Here is a 23542-nt window from a genome sequence, read left to right as displayed (position 1 = left end):
GCGATTGAGCATACATTTGAAATTAGTAATTTTTAAAGAAAAAAAAAAGGTTTTATATGCACAGGATATTTTGCTTTCTATTGAGCCAAAGACATGTTAGGAGAGACCTGGGAAGGAATGTAGGGAGCTGGCTGATGGAGCCATGGAGTAAAAAACCGCCATCTGCTGAGTGGGGGACAGGACCTGAGAGGTAGCTGCACAGAGTTGGATCTGCTTCTCACATAGTCAGGCTTCCCTGGTGGCTCAGCTGGTAAAGAATCCACCTGCAATTCGGGAGACCTGGTTTCCATCCCTGGATTGGGAAGATCCCCTGGAGAAGGGAAAGGCTACCCACTCCATATTCTGGCCTGGAGAATTCCATGGACTGCATAGTCCATGGGGTTGAAAGAGTCAGACACGACTTAGCGACTTTCACTTGCACTCACATTTGTCTCGAGAGGAGACAAATCACACAGCATAGTATGTCCCTAGGAAGGAACCAGGCTCCCTGTGGGAAACTGCAGCACCCACGGAGCGCCAGGGGTCCCGGGGTCATGAACATGGGCTGGCAAGTACAGCCAGGGTGGACCGAGGGGAGGTACCAGCACCATCTCTCATTCCCTGGCTGGGGTCCCTTCCCCGCCAAGGCCCATGTCATAGCGAATCATTGTCAAAGGGCTCTCAGGTCCCCGGCCAAGGAGCATAAGGAGAGGCTGTGGCCCAGGGCCGAGCAGGAGACGGAAGCCGGCGGGGGACAGCTGTGGCTGTGGAACGGTCCCTGGCAGATTTCCAGACAATTCAGCAGAAGAGCCAGAAGGTGCATCCCAGGACTCCAAGGCCCACTGTGAGCAGTTTAAGCTTCTGCACCGGGGAGAAGAGGCGTTGGGGCCGTGAGATGTTAGCGTGTGAGGACGTTGGCACTAACTGTGGAGAGCTGATTTTGCAATCAGGCTTTATTTTCTTATCCCGTAGGAGAAGGCAATGGCACTCCACTCCAGTACTCTTGCCTGGAAAACCCCATGGATGGAAGAGCCTGGTAGGCTGAAGTCCATGGGGTCGCTAAGAGTCAGACACGACTGAGCGACTTCCCTTTCACGTTTCACTTTCACGCATTGGAGAAGGAAATGGCAGTCCACTCCAGTGTTCTTGCCTGGAGAATCCCAGGGACGGGGGAACCTGGTAGGCTGCCGTCTATGGGGTCGCACAGAGTCAGACACGACTGAAGCGACTTAGCAGCAGCAGCAGCAGCAGCAGCAGGACAGAGGAAGGAGACACTTTCATAGAAAGGACATGGCTTATTCCAGATCTCACAGACAGCAAGCTGCAAACCAGGGTTTGAACTCACGTTTGTTCCACCCCAAGCCCACCAATCACACTGCACTGAAAACCAGAAAGCAGATGGAGTTCCCCTCACTGTTCTGGCCCTTGTGGTCCATATGCCTGGAGAGTGAATGTTGTTCTAATGGTTTTCCCTAATGCCTCTGGGATGGGAAAAATAAAACCCAAACCAACTCAAATAAGGTCATCTCACCAACAGAAGGTATTTAGCATTTTTGTGAAACCTTAGTCCTTCCAGTGGCCATATAACCCCTGCTTTAAATACTCAAAACCCATGGATTTGGGGCAATTCCAGGGAGGTTTCTACATTCTACATTCCATTTATTTGTGAGACATACACCTGTCCCCAAACCAATGAAGGATGTCGTGTTTAACCTGCTTCCATAGATCTACTCTACTTTTACAAAACTCTAACAACTTTTAAAGAGAAGGAGAGCAAAGAGTCCCACAGACTTTCTCTTTTGAGGTGGTGCTTAGGAAACTATTCACCAGCCGTAGGTCACTGAAAACCTGAGGAAGTACGCGGATGAGTCAGGATTCTGGCGGTTTTCCCATTAGACCCGGGAAATCCCCTCTCCCACTCAAGCAGCATCTGAGAACCCAGGATGGGAGAGGCAGCTGCCCTGCGCGTGCCCTCATTCACCTGTGTGTCTGTGCACATGTGTGACAAAGCTTTCTTTGTGTGTCCATTTTAACTGCGCTGGAAAGAAGTTACTCAATCAGACATCACTGTGAAAGTTAACGGTGCGTCCTGATTATGTTGCTGAGTATCTGCCACCTGAGAACCTGCCCTGTCCATCAGTTGTCAGGTGAGGTCACCTGAATTGTTCAAGAACCTGAAGACACTTCTGCTTGGGTTTCAGGATGTAAATGATGCGTTATGTCCAGTTGCATGGGGGAGAATTAAATACAATCCATGTTTACACAATAGCATTGAGTACATTTGTCCTGTATTTGCATATAGAATGGTTGGGCGTCTGTGTGTGCTCAGTCGCTCAGTCGTGACTGACTCTTTGAGACCCCATTGGACTGTGCTGCTGCTGCTGCTAAGTCGCTTCAGTCGTGTCCGACTCTGTGCGACCCCATGGACTGCAGCCCACCAGGCTCCCTTGTCCCTGGGGTTCTCTAGGCAAGAACACTGGAGTGGGTTGCCATTTCCTTCTCCAATGCATGAAAGTGAAAAGTTAAAATGAAGTCGTTCAGTCGTGTCTGACTCCCAGCAACCCCATGGACTGCAGCCCACCATGGGATTTTCCAGGCAAGAGTACTGGAGTGGGGTGCCATTGCCTTCTCCACATTGGACTGTAGCCAGATAGTAAAAAAATATAGTGGTTATCTCTACGCGCTGGGATTTCAATAATATAACTCTCCTCCTCTTCCTCCTCCTTCTCTGTCTTCTCTTCCTCTTGACTTCTCCTTCTTGCTGACATGGATTTCCAACATTAGCCATTAACTGTGTGCGTCTGGCTTACTCCTACTTGTTTTCCAGGATGCTGCCTCTTCTCTGGGAGGGCTTCCCAGAGATGCCAAGTGAAAGTTGCCTTCCTGCCTTGTCTTCTCAGAGACCCCAGGCCTCCTTTCCCAGAACTGCCATCCAGTTTATGGTGCTTAACTGTTAAGCACCTTGGTCCGGAGGAGGGGCCGTGGGCAGGGTTGATTACAGGATGAGAAGGGAAGTGCCATGCATGGTGTAGGGCACTTGCAGGGCAACCCTCTGAGATGTGGTGGCAAGCCAGTGACAGTACATAGTCACAGAACAAAAGGTTCCTTAGGGGAAATGTCCCTGGTGACTCAGATGGTAAAGAATCTCCCTGCAATGCAGGAGACCTGGGTTGGATCCCTGGGTCAGGACAACCCCCTGGAGAATGGCACCCCACTTCTGTGTTCTTGCCTGGAGAATTTCATGGACAGAAGAGCCTGACAAGCTATAGTCCAAGGGGTCACAAAGAGTCGGACACAACTGAGCGACTAACAACACACAGGAGAATTTTCTAAAGCCAATATTGATTGAGCTGCTGAAGTTGAGGCAGTAGAGAATATAAGAGTTTCTTGGTGGAGCTGAGTAGGAATGAAGACTGGAAACGTGATATTCCCAGAGGTTTAGATGTTTTGGGCTCCTAGCTTATAATATCATTAGAACACAAGTAAATACTTGTTAAGTAATTATATACAACAAATTTTACATCTTCCCTTTGTAGTCAAGAGCAAGTGAATATTAGCGTATTGAAATTTATCTATTTTGTCAAGTAGTTAATTGAAATTCAGCTATTTTATTCTATATATTTTCCAGATGAATTTTTCAATCACTTTAGAAGCTATGTTATTTGTAAGCCAGATGTCTAGTCTCTTACACGGTTACGAAATGCTTACTGAGAAAAAATGTGATACCACAGAAGAGAGCAGAGAGTTAGGCAGTAGCCTGAGAGATTTTCTGAAGACCCATTTTCAGCCTGATGAGTCTAATCTCCCATGACAGGGTAATGGGGCTTAGAGATGGGAAGATGGGGACAGGTGTAATATATCTTGACTTGAGCAAAGTTATGGATTCTTCATAGCATGACACATCTATTTCATATTAAAAAGATATTCCCAGTGACAACTGCTAGGTACATACCCAGTCATGTTTTCTTGGGTAATATTTTGTGGGTGAAAGCTTGTCTATGCGAAGTATAAAGAGAGATTTTCTAAAAAGACGGACTGAAATGCTGGAATTGTGAAAATCAAAAGTCACCATCAACTCCTCCATCACTCTGACCCATCCCACTCATCCAGCCCTCATATCTTATCAATTCTACCACCAGGGATCCGACAGAACTTCACACCATATAGACACCACACCTTCATGGCAACAGAATCAGAAAAACAGGCTTCTGACCTAAATTCCCTATGAATTATCTCAAATATGGTACCAGAAGGAAAATATTTCAGTTGGCATTCTAATGCTTCTTTGATCCAAAGTCATGGAGTAATTTTTGGAAACTCCATTTTTCTCAATCAAGCCTTCATCTTGCTGTTGGGAAAATGAGGAACTTGTGTTACATCAGTGGTTTTTCGCCTTGACCCCTTACTGTGGCCAGAGGTTAGCTTGGGTGAGTGATCTTTATAAGCCTCAAGTTCTCATGTCTGAAAAGGGTAGAAAGAACAGTGATTTCTTTACAGAATTTTGGATAACTCTCATTCATGAAGATAACCTTTCATCAAACGTTTCACAAAAATAAGTAAAGTATTATTTATAACATTTATAAAAGCATAAAGAATGATATTGTCCCAGAGCAAATCCAAACTACAGAGTTCCAAGCTGACAGCAGAAATCAGCCTAATGAAATTCACTTCTTTCACATCTCCACCTGGCTTCGAGGACAAAGTGACACTTCATCCAGGTCTCACTGATGAGAACACATTACCGCAGGAGGAAGATACGCAGGCATCTCAGAGGAAAACAATGTATAACTGTTATGCAAGAAAAGCTTCCACTTCAGTTGCTTTCAATGCCAAAATCTTCCTTTTAGATGAGTGCAGACCCAAATCCGAAACCAGACATGAAGAGTTTAAAGGTCAAAGCTGCTTCATCATTTCTTTTTTTATTAAGCAAATCCTGATTAAACAAACCCTTGAATAATGCAAAGCCATAAGTCATTGACAGGTCCTTAATGTGATAGAAAAATCTGACTTTCAGGTTGTTGAACTTCTAAGATGTAATATAATGAGTAGGAAGGCAGAGATGTAAAATGCATCCCTCTTTACACTAAATGAGCCCAGATATCTTCCCTTAGCTCAGGCTTAGAAGCGTTTTAGGTTTCTATTATAGTTTTGCCACCCTATTAGGAGACAATCAGTCATGACAGGGAATTTGAGTGAATTATGCAATCTCTGAAGATACACCAATGTCTCATAGTCCCCAGTGTCTTTGATGAGCTCACTTCCTGAAGTCATCAATGCATGCTTTAAATGCAACCTTGACTATAGCCTTGCGACTTCCTGGAAACTTTCTATGATACGTTCTAATGCACGAGGAGAGAGGGCCATGCATTCCTAATCTTTGTTCTGGGTGGCAACAGTAAGAGTTGAAGGGAAGAAGGGACAGGCATTCGTTTTTGTTTTTGTTTTTGTTTCTTTTTAAGATATTTTTGATGTGGGCCATTTTAAAAGTCTTGGTTGAATTTGTTACACTATTGCTTCTGTTTTGGTTTTTCAGCCAGGAGGCATGTGGGACCTTCGCTCTCCCACCAGGGATTGAACCACACCACCTGCCCTGGGAGGTGAAGTTCTAACCGCTGGGCCCAGGGAGTCCTGGGACGGGCGCTCTTGATGGAGGAACCAGCACAGGAAAGGTGTGGAAGAATAAATGCACACCCGGGGCATGCTTAGAAGATCACGCATTGACTGAATTGTTTTTCCTTGGCATGTTGACTGTTTCATAGGTTAACACAAAAAGAAGGTAGAGTTCAGAGTCATTTCCCTTTATTTGTAATTCACACAAAGACCTAAAAGTCTCCACTAAAATGAATAAGAGTCAAGCCACAAAAATTAAACCATTGGAGGGGTTAGTTTCACCAGGACACATCCATGTGCTGGCTATAACCATGGGCACCAAGGATAGGGCCCCTGTCTTTGTGGAGTCTGAATCCTTGTGAGGATCATAAGGAGATTCCTTAAGTAAGTTATCAGCAGAGATGGGTGCATTAACTTCCTACTGCTATGCCAACAAATGACCACAAACCAGGTGGCTTATAGCACAATGGATTTCTTATGGTTCTGGAGGTCAAAAGTCAGACCTGGGTCTCACAGTTTGGCAGGGCTGTGTTCCTTCTGGGGCTCTAAGGGAGAATTCATTTCCTTGCCTGTTTCTGCTTCTAGAGACCTCCTGCATTCCTCCGCCGGTGGTCTGTTCTCCATTTTCACAGCCAGCAGTGTGTCATAGTCAAGCCTTTCTCAGACTTTGCTCCTCCCAGTTTCACTTAGAAGGACCCCTGTGGTTACTTTGGACCCACTGTAACAACTTCCCAGCAAAGATGCTTAATTTAATCTCATCTTCAAGATCCTTTTGCATGCAAGGTAGCATATTCATAGATTCTGTGGGTTAGGGCATGGGCATCTTTGGAAGGCTATCATTCTGCATAACTAGGGAATATTTCTCTGAGCTGATCCTTGAAGTTTGGATGAGATCTGAGTCAATTAAATTTCTTTTATTTCCCCCTGCTTCTTTCCTTCCTTTCCCCCTTCCTGCCTTCCTTCCTTCTTTCTTCAGTTAATTTAGTCCAAAAGTCACTGGGAAGACCAAAGTGAATCAGCAACAGTAGCCTATAGGATGCTATCAGAACCAGACCACAGAGCCAGTCAGTCCAGTGGCGACCAAAATGCTAGCCTGAGATACAGTATCAGAACGGGACAATAGAGGCATAGACTGGCATACAGGCATTTACTTATCTAAGTAAATATGCTGGGAATGGGAGCCAGTGTTTGAGTAACAAGAAGGAAGGTAGAAATATGGAAAGACATCTTATGGTAATACCATGTGTGTTATTATATAAGTAGATGAGTAGGTAGTTGTAAACATAAAACAATTAGACTTAAGGGGTATATGTGTACAAACACATTTCCACTGGGAGGGACTGTGGACAATAGCAACTAGAGTAGCAATTAGCGTCTAGATCTTGGCTTTTAAATACTGTGGAGGTTCAGTGCACTATCCAAACAGGAGTTGTCAAAGTAGAAGCATTTTGGTGCCCCAGACAGCACCCTGGACAGCTCTCTGAGGGCGAACTTCCTTCCAACATACCAATGCAGCATCCAATTGCAAGTCTGAGCTGAGTGTCTTGTCTATCATCACTTGAGTATGCCGAGTGAAGCACTGGGTACCCACACTACGTGCTGCTGAAAGTACATCCAGAAAAAAATCACCTCATTGAATAATGACCAAAGAGAACATTACTTCATCTATGAAGTATAATTGCAGTTCAATGGGAATTAAACTGGCTTTTCAAAAATTCAAGAAGCCAGAGCCTCTGTAAAATGGAGCAGAAAACCACTAGGTAAGCAAAATTTAAGACAAAAAGTCAACAGGATGAGATAGTGAAGGAAGGTAAACAAAAAGAGAAAAGTCGCACTGAGGACTAAAAAATATGGAGATGTAAAATTCCATAGGCCCAAATAAACAATACAGACCACAAATATGCAAAAAATACCTCCAGGTTTCAGAGGAAAATAACTGAGATTAAAACCATCAGTAATTTCAAGAGTGGGAGGCTATAATAATGTATTCAGAGCTTAAAATACATAAAATTTAAATTTATGGAGAAATGTACTTTCAAAATAATTAATGAAATTTTAAATTGCTAAAAACAATAATTGTATATTATTAAAACATAAATGGTCACAGAAACACCCTATGGCTATTCACCAGGGTAGCTGTGCATAGAAAAATGGAAACTCATAGACCTTTCATCAGACACAGGCTCTCACTGTCTCTAGTCCTGGGCACCCAAGACATCACTGAATACTATTAGTTGGTTTCGGATTAGGGTAGTGAGATGACAGATTTTTATTTACAACTGCTTCACGGAGAGGGCAATGGCAACCCCCTCCAGTACTCTTGCCTGGCAAGTCCCTTGGATGGAGGAGCCTGGTGGGCTGCAGTACATGGGGTCGCTAGGAGTCAGACACGACTGGGCAACTTCACTTTCACTTTTCACTTTCCTGCATTGGAGAAGGAAATGGCAACCCACTCCAGTGTTCTTGCCTGGAGAATCCCAGGGACAGGGGAGCCTGGTGGTCTGCCATCTCTGGGGTCGCACAGAGTCGGACACGACTGAAGCGACTTAGCAGCAGCAGCAGCAGCATGTTGGGTAAGTACTCTGCCACATTCTTGAAGCTTCTGGGCTCCAGAGTGTAGGGCAAGTGGAAAAAGTCCTTTTAAAGGAAGAGAGAACTTGCTTCACCTCATACCACTCTGCAGAACAGGATATGCTGCTTTGTGAGCCTCTTTGGATTTTAGGGGTAACCACATACCACATTTGGGAATATTGTTTAAATCCATTTACCCTTAAGGTAACCCATAGGCTGCAAGTTTTCATACGGGCTCAGCACAAAAGAAGACTCTGCTTTAGGTCTTTAGAGCTTTAGACTCTGCTCTCCGGGTCTTTTGAACCAGACAATAGTAAAGGGAAGGTCCGTGTCAAGCCACAATGCAGGAAACTGTTGGTGGAAGGGAGCACCTCATTTTGTGGGACAGCACCCCAACCTTGCACAGAGTTACCTCAAATCTATGATGAGTCTCAGAAGCCCATTCCATCTGTTTGTCAAGCCAGTGACTTTGTCGTATAAGGCACATGGCCGCAAAATTAATTTGTAGGTTTTAGCTCATTACGAATTCTCCTTCACAGTAAAATGATTTCCTCGGTTAGTGTCAATGCAAAGTGGGATACTATGGTGATGAATTCCACAAGCCGCTGAACGATGATGGTTCTGTTGGAAATGTTTCCTGCAGGGAAGACAAATCTGCATGTAGAATATGTATGTGTTTCTGTTAGAATAAATTGCTGCCCACTGCACTACGGAAGGAAAAAGGTACTGCACCTACCACCTGGCGGCAGGGTGATTGTGTTTGGCAGCGGTGCCGTATCAGCAGGGCGGCCACACAATCGGCTTTCTCTAGTGGGACACTTTAGAGAATGAAAAGAGGAGAATATGGGACAGCAGGACCAAAGCGATAAACCATGACTCTGTTTGGTCCCTGTTGTTCAGTTGCTCAGTCATCTCCAACTGTTTGCAACCCCAGGGGCTGTGGCATTCCAGGCTCTCCTGTCCTTCACTGTCTCCCAGAGTTTACTCAAACTATGTCCACCGAGTTCATTATTTCATCCCACCATCTCATCCTCTGTCACTTCCTTCTCCTCCGCCCTTCATCTTTCCCAGCATCAAGGTCTTTTCCAGTGAGTTGGCTCTTCACATCAGATGGCCAAATTATTGAAGCTTAAGCTTTAGCCTCAGTCTTTCCAATGAATATTCAGGGTTGGTTCCCTCTAGGATTGACTGGTTTGATCTCCTTGCTGTATAAGGGACTCCCAAGAGTCCTCTCCAGCACCTCAGTTCAAAAGTATCGATTCTTCAGCACTTAGATTTCTTTATTATTTTATTATTGTATTTACTTGACATTAGTCACTGCCAAGGAAATCATCAGTGCACAGAAAAGGAAGCCATAAACAAGATCAAAAGACAGCCTTCAGAGTGGGATAAAATATTTGCAAACAAAGAAACTGACAAAGAATTGACCTCCAAAATATACAAACAGTTCATGTATCCCAATAAAAAAAAACACAGTCAAAAAATGGGCAAAGACAAAAATAGAGACTTCTCCAAAGGAGACATACAAATGTGTAAAAAACTCATGCAAAGTTGCTCAACATCACTAATTATTAGAGAAATGCAACTCAAAACTATAATGAAATATCACCTCATACCAGTCAGAATAGCCATCATCAATAAATCTGCAAACAAGAAATGCTGGACAAGATGCGAGGAAAAGGGAACCTTCTTGTACTCTAGGTGAGAATGTAAATTAATACAGTCACTATGGAGAAGAGTGTGGAGGTTCCTTAGAAAACTAAAAATATAACTACCATGTGACCCAGCAATCCCACCATGGGCATACACCCAGAGAAAACTAAAATTCAAAATGACACATTCACCCTAATGTTCATTGCAGCCCTATTTACAGGAGCCAGGGCATGGACACAACCTGAATGCAATCTATATGCAAGGGAATGAATAAAGAAGGAGTGGCACATATACAACAGAATATTACTCAGCCATGAAAAGGAACAATGTTGGGCCATTTGTAGAGATGGATGGATCTAGAGACTGTCATACAGCATGAAGTAAGTCATAAGGAGGACAGGGGAGTGGGTGGGATGAATTGGGAGATTGGGATTGACATATACACACTGCTTCAGACTGAAATTGAAGAAAGTGGAGAAACACACTAGACCATTCAGTGTGACCTAAATCCAATCCCTCATGACTATACAGTGGAAGTGAGAAATAGATTTAAGGGACTAGATCTGATAGACAGAGTGCCTGATGAACTATGGCTAGAGGTACGTGACATTGTAGGAGACAGGGATCAAGACCATCCCCATGGAAAAGAAATGCAAAAAAGCAAAATGGCTGTCTGAGGAGGCCTTACAAATAGCTGTGAAAAGAAGAGAAGTGAAAAGCAAAGGAGAAAAGGAAAGATATACCCATTTGAATGCAGAGTTCCAAAGAATAGCAAGGAGAGATAAGAAAGCCTTCCTCAGCGATCAATGCAAAGAAATAGAGGAAAACAATAGAATGGGAAAGACTAGAGATCTCTTCAGGAAAATTAGAGATCCCAAGGGAATATTTCATGCAAAGACGGGCTCAATAAAGGACAGAAATGGTATGGACCTAAGAGAAGCAGAAGATATTAAGAAGAAGAGGTGGCATGAATACACAAAACTGTACAAAAAACAGCCTCATGACCCAGATAATTATGATGGTGTGATCACTCACCTAAAGCCAGACATCCTGGAATATGAAGTCAAGTGGGCCTTAGGAAGCATCACTACAAACAAAGCTAGTGGAGGTGATGGAATTCCAGTTGAGCTCTTTCAAATCCTGAAAGATGATGCTGTGAAAGTGCTGCACTCAACATGCCAGCAAATTTGGAAAACTCAGCAGTGGCCACAGGACTGGGAAAGGTCAGTTTTCATTCCAATCCCAAAGAAAGGCAATGCCAAAGAATGCTCAAACTACCGCACAATTGCACTCATCTCACACACTAGTAAAGTAATGCTCAAAATTCTCCAAGCCAGGCTTCAGCAATACGTGAACTGTGAACTTCCAGATGTTCAAGCTGGTTTTAGAAAAGGCAGAGGAACCAGAGATCAAATTGCCAACATCCACTGGATCATCGACAAAGCAAGAGAGTTCCAGAAAAACATCTATTTTTGCTTTATTGACTATGCCAAAGCCTTTGACTGTGTGGATCACAATCAACTGTGGGAAATTCTGAAAGAGATGGAAATACCAGACCACCTGACCTGCCTCTTAAGAAACCTGTATACAGGTCAGGAAGCAACAGTTAGAACTGGACATGAAACAACAGACTGGTTCCAAATAGGAAAAGGAGTATGTCAAGGCTGTATATTGTCACCTCGCTTATTTAACTTCTATGCAGAGTACATCATGAGAAACACTGGGCTGGATGAAGCACAAGCTGGAATCAAGATTGCCAGGAGAAATATCAATAACCTCAGATATACAGATGACACCACCCTTATGGCAGAAAGTGAAGAAGAACTAAAGAGCCTCTTGATGAGAGTAAAAGAGGAGAGTGAAAAAGTTGGCTTAAAGCTCAACATTCAGAAAACTAAGATCATGGCATCCAGGCCTATCACTTCATGGCAAATAAATGGAGAAACAGTGGAATCAGTGGCTGACTTTATTTTTCTGGGCTCCAAGCTTGCTGCAGATGGTGATTGCAGCCATGAAATTAAAAGATGCTTACTCCTTGGAAGGAAAGTTATGACCAACCTAGATACCATGTTCGGAGAAGGCGATGGCACCCCACTCCAGTACTCTTGCCTGGAAAATCCCATGGACAGAGGAGCCTGGTGGGCTGCAGTCCATGGGGTCGCTGAGGGTTGGACACAACTGAGCAACTTCAGTTTCACTTTTCACTTTCATGAATTGGAGAAGGAAATGGCAACCCACTCCAGTGTTCTTGCCTGGAGAATCCCAGGGACGGTGGAGCCTGCTGGGCTGCCATCTATGGGGTTGCACAGAGTTGGACATGACTGAAGTGAGTTGGCAGCAGATACCGTGTTAAAAAGCAGAGACATTACTTTGCCAACAAAGGTCTGTCTAGTCAAGGCTATGGTTTTTCCAGTGGTCATGTATGGATGTGAGTGTTGGACTGTAAAGAAAGCTGAGCACCAAAGACTTGATGCTTTTGAACTGTGGTGTTGGAGAAGACTCTTGAGAGTCCCTTGGACTGCAAGGAGATCCAACCAGTCCATTCTGAAGGAGATCAGTCCTGGGTGTTCATCGGAAGTACTGATGTTGAAGCTGAAACGGTCCATCCTAAAGGAGATCAGTCTTAGTTGTTCATTGGAAGGACTGATGGTGAAGCTGAAACTCCATTACTTTTGCCACCTGATGCGAAGAGCTGACTCATTTGAAAAGACCCTGATGCTGGGAGGGATTGGGGGCAGGAGGAGAAGGGGACGACAGAGGATGAGATGGTTGGATGGCATCACCAACTCGATGGACATGGGTTTGGGTGGACTCCAGGAGTTGGTGATGGACAGGGAGGCCTGGTGTGCTGCGGTTCATGGGGTCACAAAGGGTCTACAACTGAGCGACTGAACTGAATACACACCACTATGTATAAAATAGATAACTAGTGAGAAACCACTGTACTGCACAGGGAACTCCTCTCAGTGCCCTGTGGTGAACTGCGTGGGAAGGAAATCCAAAAAAAGAGGGGATACATCTATATATATATATCAGATCAGATCAGATCAGTAGCTCAGTCTTGTCCGACTCTTTGCGACCCCATGAATTGCAGCACGCCAGGCCTCCCTGTCCATTACCAACCCCCGGAGTTCACTGAGACTCACGTCCATCGAGTCAGTGATGCCATCCAGCCATCTCATCCTCTGTCATCCCCTTCTCCTCCTGTCCCCAATCCCTCCCAGCATCAGAGTCTTTTCCAATGAGTCAACTCTTCGCATGAGGTGGCCAAAGTACTGGAGTTTCAGCTTTAGCATCATTCCTTCCAAAGAAATCCCAGGGCTGATCTCCTTCAGAATGGACTGGTTGGATCTCCTTGCAGTCCAAGGGACTCTCAAGAGTCTTCTCCAACACCACAGTTCAAAAGCATCATAGCTATTCACTTTGCTGTGCAGCAGAAACTAACACAGCATTGTAGAGCAACTAAACTCCAATAAAAATAAAAGAAGAAAGCAGAACTATCAGTATTTGGCAGTAGCAGTGTCCAGCGCAGCTTGGTGAAGGACATCCAGCTTGTGGAGACCATGCCTAGTCTTCCTTCCTGATGCCACAGAACCTTTGTGCCCACAGAGAAAATGCCAGGCTTCCTGGAGAAAGAGGCCGAGGGATGTCCACATATGTTCACCTTGTCCACCTGGCTACTGAGTGTTTTCCCAATGGGCTATGTCTCCTAGTGCTTATTTAGTTCTATCATAGATATTTTCATTCACCATGCCCTTTCTAAGAGGTCTATCCACACATTACTCCTCTATATGACATGTAATTTCCAAGAGTTATCTTTTGGGAAAAAATACTAGCTGCCAACCCATCCATTTGTGATCACTATACAGGCTCTGTCTTTTCCATTGTATAATGAACATATATAGAGAATACTACCTGCACTCTTCCTTGCATAACCTTATTGTGTAATGGTCCTAAAGGGGAACCCTTGAGGGGGTTCTCTCATGGTTTCGCTCCCAAAGGTGAAAGAGACCCATAATTCTTTCCAGTTGTGTCGGCTGCCCTTGGAGCTGCATGTGATTCTGTAGGTGTGAGTTCACGGAGAAGTAGTAGAGTATTAATAGTTTATATTAAGTAAGCTTGTGCTGACACGACAAAATATCAGGGACTGGGCGGGCAAGACAATAGAAATTTACTTCCTTACAGTTCTGGAAGCTCAAAGTCCCAGGTGAGGGTGAAGGCACGGGTGGGTCCTTAAGAGAATTCTCTTCCTGTCCTGCAGACGGTCCACCTTCTCCCGGTGACCTCACATGGCACGGGGTGGGGAGAGCAAAAGTGAGAGAGAGTTTCCTCTTCCTATAAGGCCACAGGCCACGTTTGCATCAGACTACGGCTCCACTCTTATGACGTTATCTAACTTTAACTCCTAAAGACCCTTTCTCCAGATATAGTCGCAATGGAGGTTGGGACTTCAACATGCGAATTTCAGAAAGACACGATTCATTAGACAGCACAGTCAGAGCAGCTAACTTTGGACTATGAGCCACATTCTCTCGAAGGTTACCTGTGCCTCTGTGTTAGTTTTGGTCTCACTTAAATAACTTCCACTTAACTAAACAACTTCTTTAAAAAATGATTTGCCAGTTCAGGTAACAATTAGCCAATGATAGTAAATTGAGGTTGCTGAGTCACTTGATGTCCTAGGATGAAGCATTTGATCCTAGGATTTGATCCAAAGCATTTGATCCATTGAAAGTGAAGTCACTCAGTCGTGTCCAACTCTTTGCGACCCTGTGGACTGTAGCCCACCAGGCTCCTCCATCCATAGGATTCTCCAGGCAAGAATACTGGAGTGGGTTGCCATTTCTTTCTCCATGGGATCTTCCCAACCCAGGGATCAAACCCAGGTCTCCTGCATTGCAGGCAGACGTTTTAACCTCTGAGCCACCAGGGAAGCCTTTGATCCATTGAACCAGGGCTCAAATGGTAAAGAATCTGCCTGCAATGCAGGAGACCCAGGTTCAATCCCTGGGTTGGGAAGATCTCCTGGAGAAGGAAATGGCAACCCACTCCAATAATCTTACCTGGAGAATTCCATGGATAGAGGGGCCTGGCAAGCTATAGTCCAAGGGGTCACAAAGAGCAACTAACAAACACACAGGGCCCAATAACACCTCTGGTATTAGGCAAAGAAGAGCCACTGTCTCTAAAGAAAGTTTGGATTCTGAAGGTGATGCTAAGCCCAGTAAGGAAAAGTGGTGCAGTCGGCACATTGTTTAGAAGGCAACCAGGAAGCTCTATTTCATTGCAGGGAAAATGAATCAGAAGTAATGCAAGCGATGAGAAAGCTTTGAAACTGGTTCACGCCAGTGGAAAACAGAAACTGAACTAGCACTTCACTGATGGGGAGAGAGAGAAAGGAAGAGTCAGAGAAAAGCAATTTCCAACCACAGGGTAATATAACCCCCACGGTATCTGTTTCTTCCAGACCAGGCTGCAGAACTAAAGCATATAAATAATAGATGAAGGATATATTGATGATGCAAGTTAATAAGAATATTTTAATACTGTGCTTAAATGAAAACTCCAGGGTTGGAGAAGCGATTCAGAGTGAGTATGATTAGAGGTCCATCTGTAGCGTCCTGGTTCTCTGGTTGTTTCTTAGAGGTGGTTCCAGTGATGGTGTCGGGGATATGTGATAACAGAGTATTCATTACATATCAGGCATTGGAAATACAAAGTTATTTGTTTTTTTATTTTTTGGCTGCACTGGGTCTTCATTGCTCTACACGGGCTTTCTCTAGTTGCAGTGAGCAAGGGCTACTCTCTAGCTGCGGCGTGAGGGCTTCTCATTGTGGTGGGTTCTCGTGTTGCCGAGCACAGGCTCTAGGGCACATCTGCTTCAGTAGTTGTAGCAAGGGCTCAGTTGCTCTGCTGCATGTGGGATCTTCCCAGACCAGGGATTGAACCTGTGCCCCTTGCATTGGCAAGTGGACTCTTAACCACTGGACCACCAGGGACGTGTATCGTATAGTCCCAGGAGTATATCATACAGTGCAGAGGCTCTGTTATTGCTTAGCTCTATTTTGTATACTTGTGATACATCAAGAAATAAATAGAAAAACCCTGCCTTCTTCAAGTAGATATGGGTATGCGTCATCCTTCTTCCTATACAACTTGTGCAGTCCTCCTGTTTCACTTGTGCCAAATAGCCTAACACAGGTACCAAGTTTCCTGAGTGCTACGATAGAGAAATGAGTATCTGACCCTTGATAGCAGCAAGAGGAGGTCTGGACATTGCCCTGCGCAATTATAATCCTTGCTTTTAGAACTCACGAGTTGTCACCCTGTCCCATGCAGGGTAGCAGCTCTCCATGGGCATAGCAGCTTGAGCTCTGACAGCATGGGGAGGAGTAGGAGAGCCAAGGCTGGGGCTGGCACTGCACGCAGGAGGTGCCCCCTACCCAGATGCCAGAGATCCATAGGATGTGTACTTCTGAGCTCACCAACCGAGACATCTTGTTTTTGTTCACTCAGCGAGTTATCATTGATATGCCATCCAGGTAAGCAGTTTAGGATATTAATAACCACCTCATTACACGGTCATCAATAGAAGCCATAAAAACAAAGTCATCAAAGAGGAATCTTGCATGAACTGAACAGATATGAGAGGGGGAAGCCGGCTGCTGGCTCAGAAAATGAACTTCATGAACTCAAACTCTGGTCAATAGCTTTATATAACTAAGAACAGAACTTACAGGTTCTCCAAGAGTTTATCTCGTTCTGCAGGATGACTCATATTGACCAAGTGCATGATTGAAATTGAGTGCCTATTTATTCAGTTTCACGAGGAGACTAGAGCTGTCTAAATAATCAGTTCATTCTCTCACGCTGGGAAAAGCCATTTGGGAGACCAAGGCATGAAAAATTAAATGGCGAGAGCTGAGCTAACGTGAATGGAGCGTGTGTGAAGCACTGGGTGCTAGACGTTTTATTTATCCCATCACATTTCATTCAAATAAAGAATCTGAGATAAACTACCAGAAGCTTATGGAGTTTCAGTACTTTCCCCAGAGCTGGGGTATAGCAGAGCCAGAGCTTGAACCTACTTCTGTCTGTCCAGAAAGGTATTCTCTCAGCACTCCACTCCTGGCAAGTTAATATCTTCGTGGAATTAATGAAACTTGATGTTGTATTTTATTGTAGGATATTTTCTTATGGAGTGAGGGACAGAAATGCACTGTGATGAGAACGTGACGTCTGAGGTGAGCCTCCTGTGTTTCTATCTTGCTTCTGCTTCCTGCGTGGTTGATATTGAGCAGATTTGGTTTGGCTCCGTCAGTAAGTCATGTGCAACTCTTTGCAACCCCACGAACTGCAGCCCACCAGGCTCCTCTGTCCATGGGATTTCCCAGGCAAGAATACTGGAGTGGGTTGCCATTTCCTCCTCCAGAGGATCTTCACAACCCAGGGATTTCCTGCAGGTGGATTCTTTACCACTGGGCCACCTGGGAAGCCCTTGAGCAAATTACATGAGTTCAATTCTCTGCAAAGTCATCTTTAACTATAGAAATGAGGGAAATGACAGTCAAGTGCCTAGCATGTAGAAATTGCTCAATAAATACTAATTATTATTTCACTTTATACCCCAATTAATTGTCCACTGTTTTTATAGCTATGTTAATGCAAACTAATTTTGTTGAATAAAATAAGCCTTCCTCCAGATAGTCACGATACTTTGGGCTTTTTGTCCACTTCTTTTTGTTGTTTCTTTTTCTCAAGATTTTACACACACTGTGTCGTGGAGAAGGCAATGGCACCCACTCCAGTACTCTTGCCTGGAAAATCCCATGGAAGGAGGAGCCTGGTGGGCTGCAGTCCATGCGGTTGCTAAGAGTCGGACACGACTGAGCAACTTCACTTTTACTTTTCACTTGCATGCATTGGAGAAGAAAATGGCAACCCACTCTAGTGTTCTTGCCTGGAGAATCCCAGGGACAGAGGAGCCTGGTAGGAGACCATCTATGGGGTTGCACAGAGTCGGACACAACTGAAGTGACTTAGCAGCAGTGTCATTCAGACAGCATGATTCTACTACAATTCCATACTGTGAGTTTAACTTTCTAGAATTTTGCTCTGATCCAGGCTATCTTGAGTGGATGAGACTGTTTCCAACATCTCTTGGAGGAGCCAGAGAGTCCAGTCACAATCCAGGACAGTCCACCTCTCACTGTTACTGGTTACACCATAAAAGTGACTTCACAGGCCTCAGACTTGGGTGGACATTATCACAAGCAGAAAGTTAGACATGGAAAGTTAGATGTGTAAGGACTTTTTGATCCTCCCTTGAGGGATCAAGACCCTGAGGTTCCTACAGAAGCGACAGGCCATTTACTGACAACTTGATCCAGGGTCAGCATTCAACAGACATGGTCTGATTGGGCACACACAGCAGCCTTGTGTGATAAGCCACACAGGCATTGTCCACACCATCCCAGGAGACAAACTTTGTATCTCCATGTTTAAAATCCATTACCTCCAGGATAGAATTCATTCTCCAAACTAGATCCATGGACTGGCCTCTGCCGGTTTTCCCCAGCCCATCACTCATGACTTCTCTGCCTTATGACTTGTAGTGCAACCACGTGGAATTACTGGTAGGCACCCCCACTGCCGCATCTACCTGATAATCCCTGCAACTCATCTGCCCACGCGCTATTTCTCAACTCCGCACTCACTTCCTCTGCTTTGTAATGCTCTTCTAGATGTTTATTTTTAGATTAGCCTTTTTTTTTTTTTTAGCTAATAGACTATTTTAGAACAGTTCTACATTTATTAAATAAATCAATAGATTTACTGATAAATTAAGCTGATGCTATAGAGTTCCCATGTTTTCTCTCTCCCCTGCACAAATTACTTCTATTAACTGTTTGAATTACTGTGGTATAGTTGTTACAATTAAAGAATGAGTACTGATACATTTGTACTGACTAAAGACCGTATCTTACATGAAAGTGCACTCTGCGTTGTACAGTGAAAATATGTTTGGATAAATATATCGTGTCATGAACCTACCATCAGTACAGCATCATAGAGAATAGTTTAATTGCCCCGAAAATCTCTGCTTCATCTGTTCACCCTTCTCCTTCCTCTGAACTCCTGGAGACTACCATTCTTTATACATTCTTTGTGGTTTGCTTGTCTGAATGTTATGTGATTAAAATAAGACACTATTTAGCCCCTTTCACTTCAGTTCAGTTCAGTTCAGTCACTCAGTCGTGTCCAACTCTTTGCAACCCCATGAACCACAGCACGCCAGGCCTCCCTGTCCATCCCCAACTCCTGGAGTCCACCCAAACCCATGTCCATCGAGTCAGTGATGCCATCCAACCATCTCATCCTCTGCCATCCCCTTCTCCTCCTGCCCTCAATCCTTCCCAGCATCAGGGTCTTTTCCAATGAGTCAGCTCTTCCCATCAGGTGGCCAAAGTATTGGAGTTTCAGCTTCAACATCAGTCCTTCCAATGAACACCCAGGACTGATCTCCTTTCAGATGGACTGGTTGGATCTCTTTGCAGTCCAAGGGACTCTCAAGAGTCTTCTTCAGCACCACAGTTCAAAAGCATCAATTCTTTGGCCCTCAGCTTTCTTTATAGTCCAACTCTCACATCCATACGTGACCACTGGAAAAACCATAGCCTTGACTAGACAGACCTTTGTTGACAAAGCAATGTCTCTGCTTTTTAATATTCTGTCTAGGTTGGTCATAGCTTCCCTTTTACTTAGCAGCAGGCATTTTCCCATGTCTTCTCATGGCATGATGGCTCATTCCTTTTGTCACTTAGGGATGCACTGTATGGGTGTACCACAGCTTGCTTATCTATTCATCTTCTGAAGGACATCTTGGTTGTCTGCTCCCCCATCTCTGGGATTCTCCAGGCAGGAACACTGGAGTGGGTTGCCATTTCCTTCTCCAATGCATGAAAGTGAAAAGTGAAAGTGAAGCCACTCATGTCTGACTCTTAGCGACCCCATGGACTGCAGCCTACCAGGCTCCTCCGTCCATGGGATTTTCCAGGCAAGAGTACTGGAGTGGGTTGCCATTGCCTTCTCCCAAATGAAACTGATTTAAACCTCTCTGTGTAGGTTTTTGTGTGGACCTAAGCATTCAAGTCATTTGAAAAAATAACTAGGAGCACCACTGCTGACTCATAAGACTCTGTTTAGCTGAGTAAAAAACTGCCCACCAGTCTTCCAAAATGGCTGTACCATTCTGCATTTCCACCAACAATGAAGGAAAGTTCCTTTTGTTCTGCATCCCTGTCATCATTGGTATTGTTAGTTCTTTAGATTTTAGCCATTCAAATGTTTGTAGTGGTATATTTTCATTTCACTTTATAATTCTCTAATGACCTATGATATTTACCATCTTTTTTATATGCTTATTTGCCATCTCTATATCATCTTTGGTAAAGTGTCTGTTCAGCTCGTTTGCCAATTTTGCCAAAACTTGGGTGTTTATTTTTGAGTTTTAAGAGTTCTTTGTACATTTTAAATGCAAGTTGTGTATCAGATACATGCTTCACAAATATTTTCTCCCAAACCGTGGCTTGGTTTTTAATTCTCTTAATGAGTCTTCCTTTTTGGAACTTTGATAATTTTCAGGTATGAAATTAAAATGCTATTCTAAAGGAAGGCAAGAGGACATGCCGTGTTCTTCTCTGCAATTTACTTTCTCTTTTTCATTCCCCCAAAGTGGCTGTACTAGGAATCTATCTCCCACTCCTGCTTTAAATTCAAATCAGTGTCACCTCCTTCCAGAAGCTACCACAATACGCTGTTTCCTCCAAGGCATAAGACAGTAATGGATCCCTGCCTTGCTATTCTATGCTTCTCTAAACCTTATGAGTCATCCTCCCGTCCCCCACCCCCTACTTCCTCCCTCTCCTTGAGATCACCCATTATATTATGGCATTCCGTTCATGACTCAGTTTTTCCCTCCTGCAATGAAAGATGCCTCTTGGCAGGTTGTTTTTCTTGTTCGGTTTTGACCATTACTGTCTGATACATTATGAGCACACAGTGAAAGGGCTTGGCCAATATTGTTGAATACATGAATTTGTTTAAAATATTGAATGTACTAAATAAGCTCCTGAAAAAACTCAGAATAAAAGGGTAGGCATTCAGCAGACCACTTTAAGACTCATTCACGGATTTCAATTTTCCTCTCAGAGTGACACAAATTAATAAAATATACAAAAGGATAGTGTATTAACATACCTAATCTGAAATTTATCTTTCATATGCAAATGAAACATTTGGAATTTTGACCAGGCACTAGATCACAAATAAATCTCAACAAGTTTGAAATAACGAAGATACAGCTCATAGGCTCTGACCACAATGAATTAAATCAAACAGCATTAATAAAAATATAAAGAGACAAAATAACCTATAGAGATAAAACAAAACAAAGTTGCTGCTGCTGCTGCTAAGTCGCTTCAGTGGTGTCCGACTCTGTGTTACTCACAACCAAATGACTTAGAAGTCTACACAATATTCACACTTATGCTAATCATAAGGTAAAGAAACTGAAAGTTAACCAGTATTTCTTTTTTAGAATAAACTTATGAAGATAGTGTATGGTCAATCACCTACCTCATAAAATCTTGTAAATAACATTTTCCTCTTGTTACATTTGTAAGAAGATTTGGAACATCTCAGAAGGGTTTCAAACTTTATTTCTTAGAGCCCACAGGAGGAGCAGCAGCAAACAGGTCCCCAGGAGTGATTTTGCCAGTGAGGATGATCCAGGCTCCATGAAAGTAGACCCCTAACGCCCAACTTTAACATCGAAGGCAGGGACTGCTGCGTATTTTCAAGTCTAAAGGTAATACAGGACTTCATCATTGCTTGGGTCAGTGACTCAATGAGATTATCAAAAACTAGTGTATTTTTTTTCTCTCCTCACATTGCTGTGAACTCTGTGACTTTGTTCTTAGCTTCAGAGAAAGTCCGCTACAATAATTCCATGGGTCACTCCAAGGGGAGAAGGGAGAGCGTCTTATATCAGGTTTCTCTCCTGGAAGGAAGGAAACGGGGCCCTAGAAGCCTCCCTCAGCTCTTGCTACGTGAACTCGTCAGCTCCCTGGAGACAGCATGGGGTGAATCTCCAGCAGGGCACTTTGCTGTTAGCACAGGCTGAGTCATTGCTGGGCAGGGTACCTACAAATCACTTGCAAGTATGTGAGTTAGTGAGGTGATGTGCAGGTTTCATGTGAAAAAAAATTAAAAGTTCTGTTGGAAAAAATATTTCAGTTAGGAGACCACTGGCTTTAATGATCTCAAAGGTTATTCTCACTAATCCGTCTGCAGTGCCTGACTCGACACCCCCAGGCTTGTACGAGACAATACATTTAAGGCTCCATCTGAGGGCTGGTGCTCGATCAATAGTGGTGGATCCTCAATTTGCTTCTAGGTTCCCACTGGTTCAATTGTAAACCTTATGTAACCCCCGTGCCCTTACTTCTTGGGTTCTTGGCGAAAGAGATGTATCACTCAGAATGAACTGCTTGAATCAGATGCCCCAAAGGAAAACAGCTTGTAAAAATTCAGCTACTTTACTGTGATTAGAGTGTAGGGCGGAGGGAAGGGTAATGAGATCAAACTGTTCCTGAATGAATTATTTTGGTCAAAACGCACCACGTCACATTCAACCTAAATCATCCCTAAGGATTCTTTACACAATCGCTTCTGCCAAGTGTACAGTGATTCTTAGAATTCAGAATGAGTCATTATTAAATTCTGTGGACACTAGGCAGATGAGCTGTAACAGAAGTATGCAATATAAAATGTTAAGGCCCGTGAAGTTTTTATTATGTCAAACATACTACATATCACCCTCTGTAGATATGTGCTTCAGTTCAGTTCGGTTCAGTCGCTCAGTCGTGTGCAACTCTTTGTGACCCCATGGACCACAGGACACCAGGCCTCCCTGTCCATCACCAACTCCCAGAGTTCACCCAAACTCATGTCCATTGAGTTGGTGATGCCATCCAACCATCTCATCCTCTGTCATCCCCTTCTCCTCCTGCCTTCAATCTTTCCAAGCATCAGGGTCTTTTCAAATGAGTCAGCTCTTCGCATCAGGTGGCCAAAGCATTGGAGTTTCAGCTTCACCATCAGTCCTTCCAATGAACACTCAGGACTGATCTCCTTTAGGATGGACTGGTTGGATCTCCTTGCAGTCCAAGTGACTTGCAAAAGTCTTCTTCAACACCACAGTTAAAAGGCATCAATTCTTCTGCGCTCAGCTCTCCTTATAGTCCAGCTCTCACATCCATACATGACTACTGGAAAAACCATAGCCTTGATGAGACAGACCTCTGTTGGCAAAGTTTTTTAATATGTTTTTTAATATGTTTTTTAATATGTTTTTAATATGTTTAATATGATGTGTAGTTTGGTCATAACTTTCCTTCCAAGGAGTAAGCATCTTCATTTCATGGCTGCAGTCACCATCTGCAGTGATTTTGGAGCCCCAAAAAATAAAGTCAGCCACTGTTTCCACTGTCTCCTCATCTATTTGCCATGAAGTGATGGGACCAGATGCCATGATCTTAGTTTTCTGAATGTTGAGCTTTAAGTCAACTTTTTCCCTCTCCTCTTTCACTTTCATCAAGAGGCTCTTCAGTTCTTCTTCACTTTCTGCCATAAGGGTGTTATCATCTGCATATATGAAGTTATTGAT

At 43.8% G+C, this 23542-nt stretch overlaps 1 long non-coding RNA gene across 1 annotated transcript in view; it reads left to right on the top strand.

Annotated features, from left to right (window-relative positions):
- LOC139186864 (uncharacterized) overlaps positions 1–22399 on the top strand; it is a 54135-nt gene extending 31736 nt beyond the window's left edge. The window contains exons 2-3 of the long non-coding RNA XR_011570470.1: positions 16999–17057; positions 21542–22399. This is a non-coding gene — a long non-coding RNA (uncharacterized lncRNA). The remainder of the gene's footprint in view (positions 1–16998; positions 17058–21541) is intronic.
- The last annotated feature ends 1143 nt before the right edge of the window (positions 22400–23542 follow it).

This window comes from Bos indicus, chromosome 14 (genome assembly GCF_029378745.1).
Source record: "Bos indicus isolate NIAB-ARS_2022 breed Sahiwal x Tharparkar chromosome 14, NIAB-ARS_B.indTharparkar_mat_pri_1.0, whole genome shotgun sequence".
Classification (NCBI taxonomy): domain Eukaryota; kingdom Metazoa; phylum Chordata; class Mammalia; order Artiodactyla; family Bovidae; genus Bos; species Bos indicus.
This window is presented reverse-complemented; position numbering and strand designations above follow the sequence as displayed.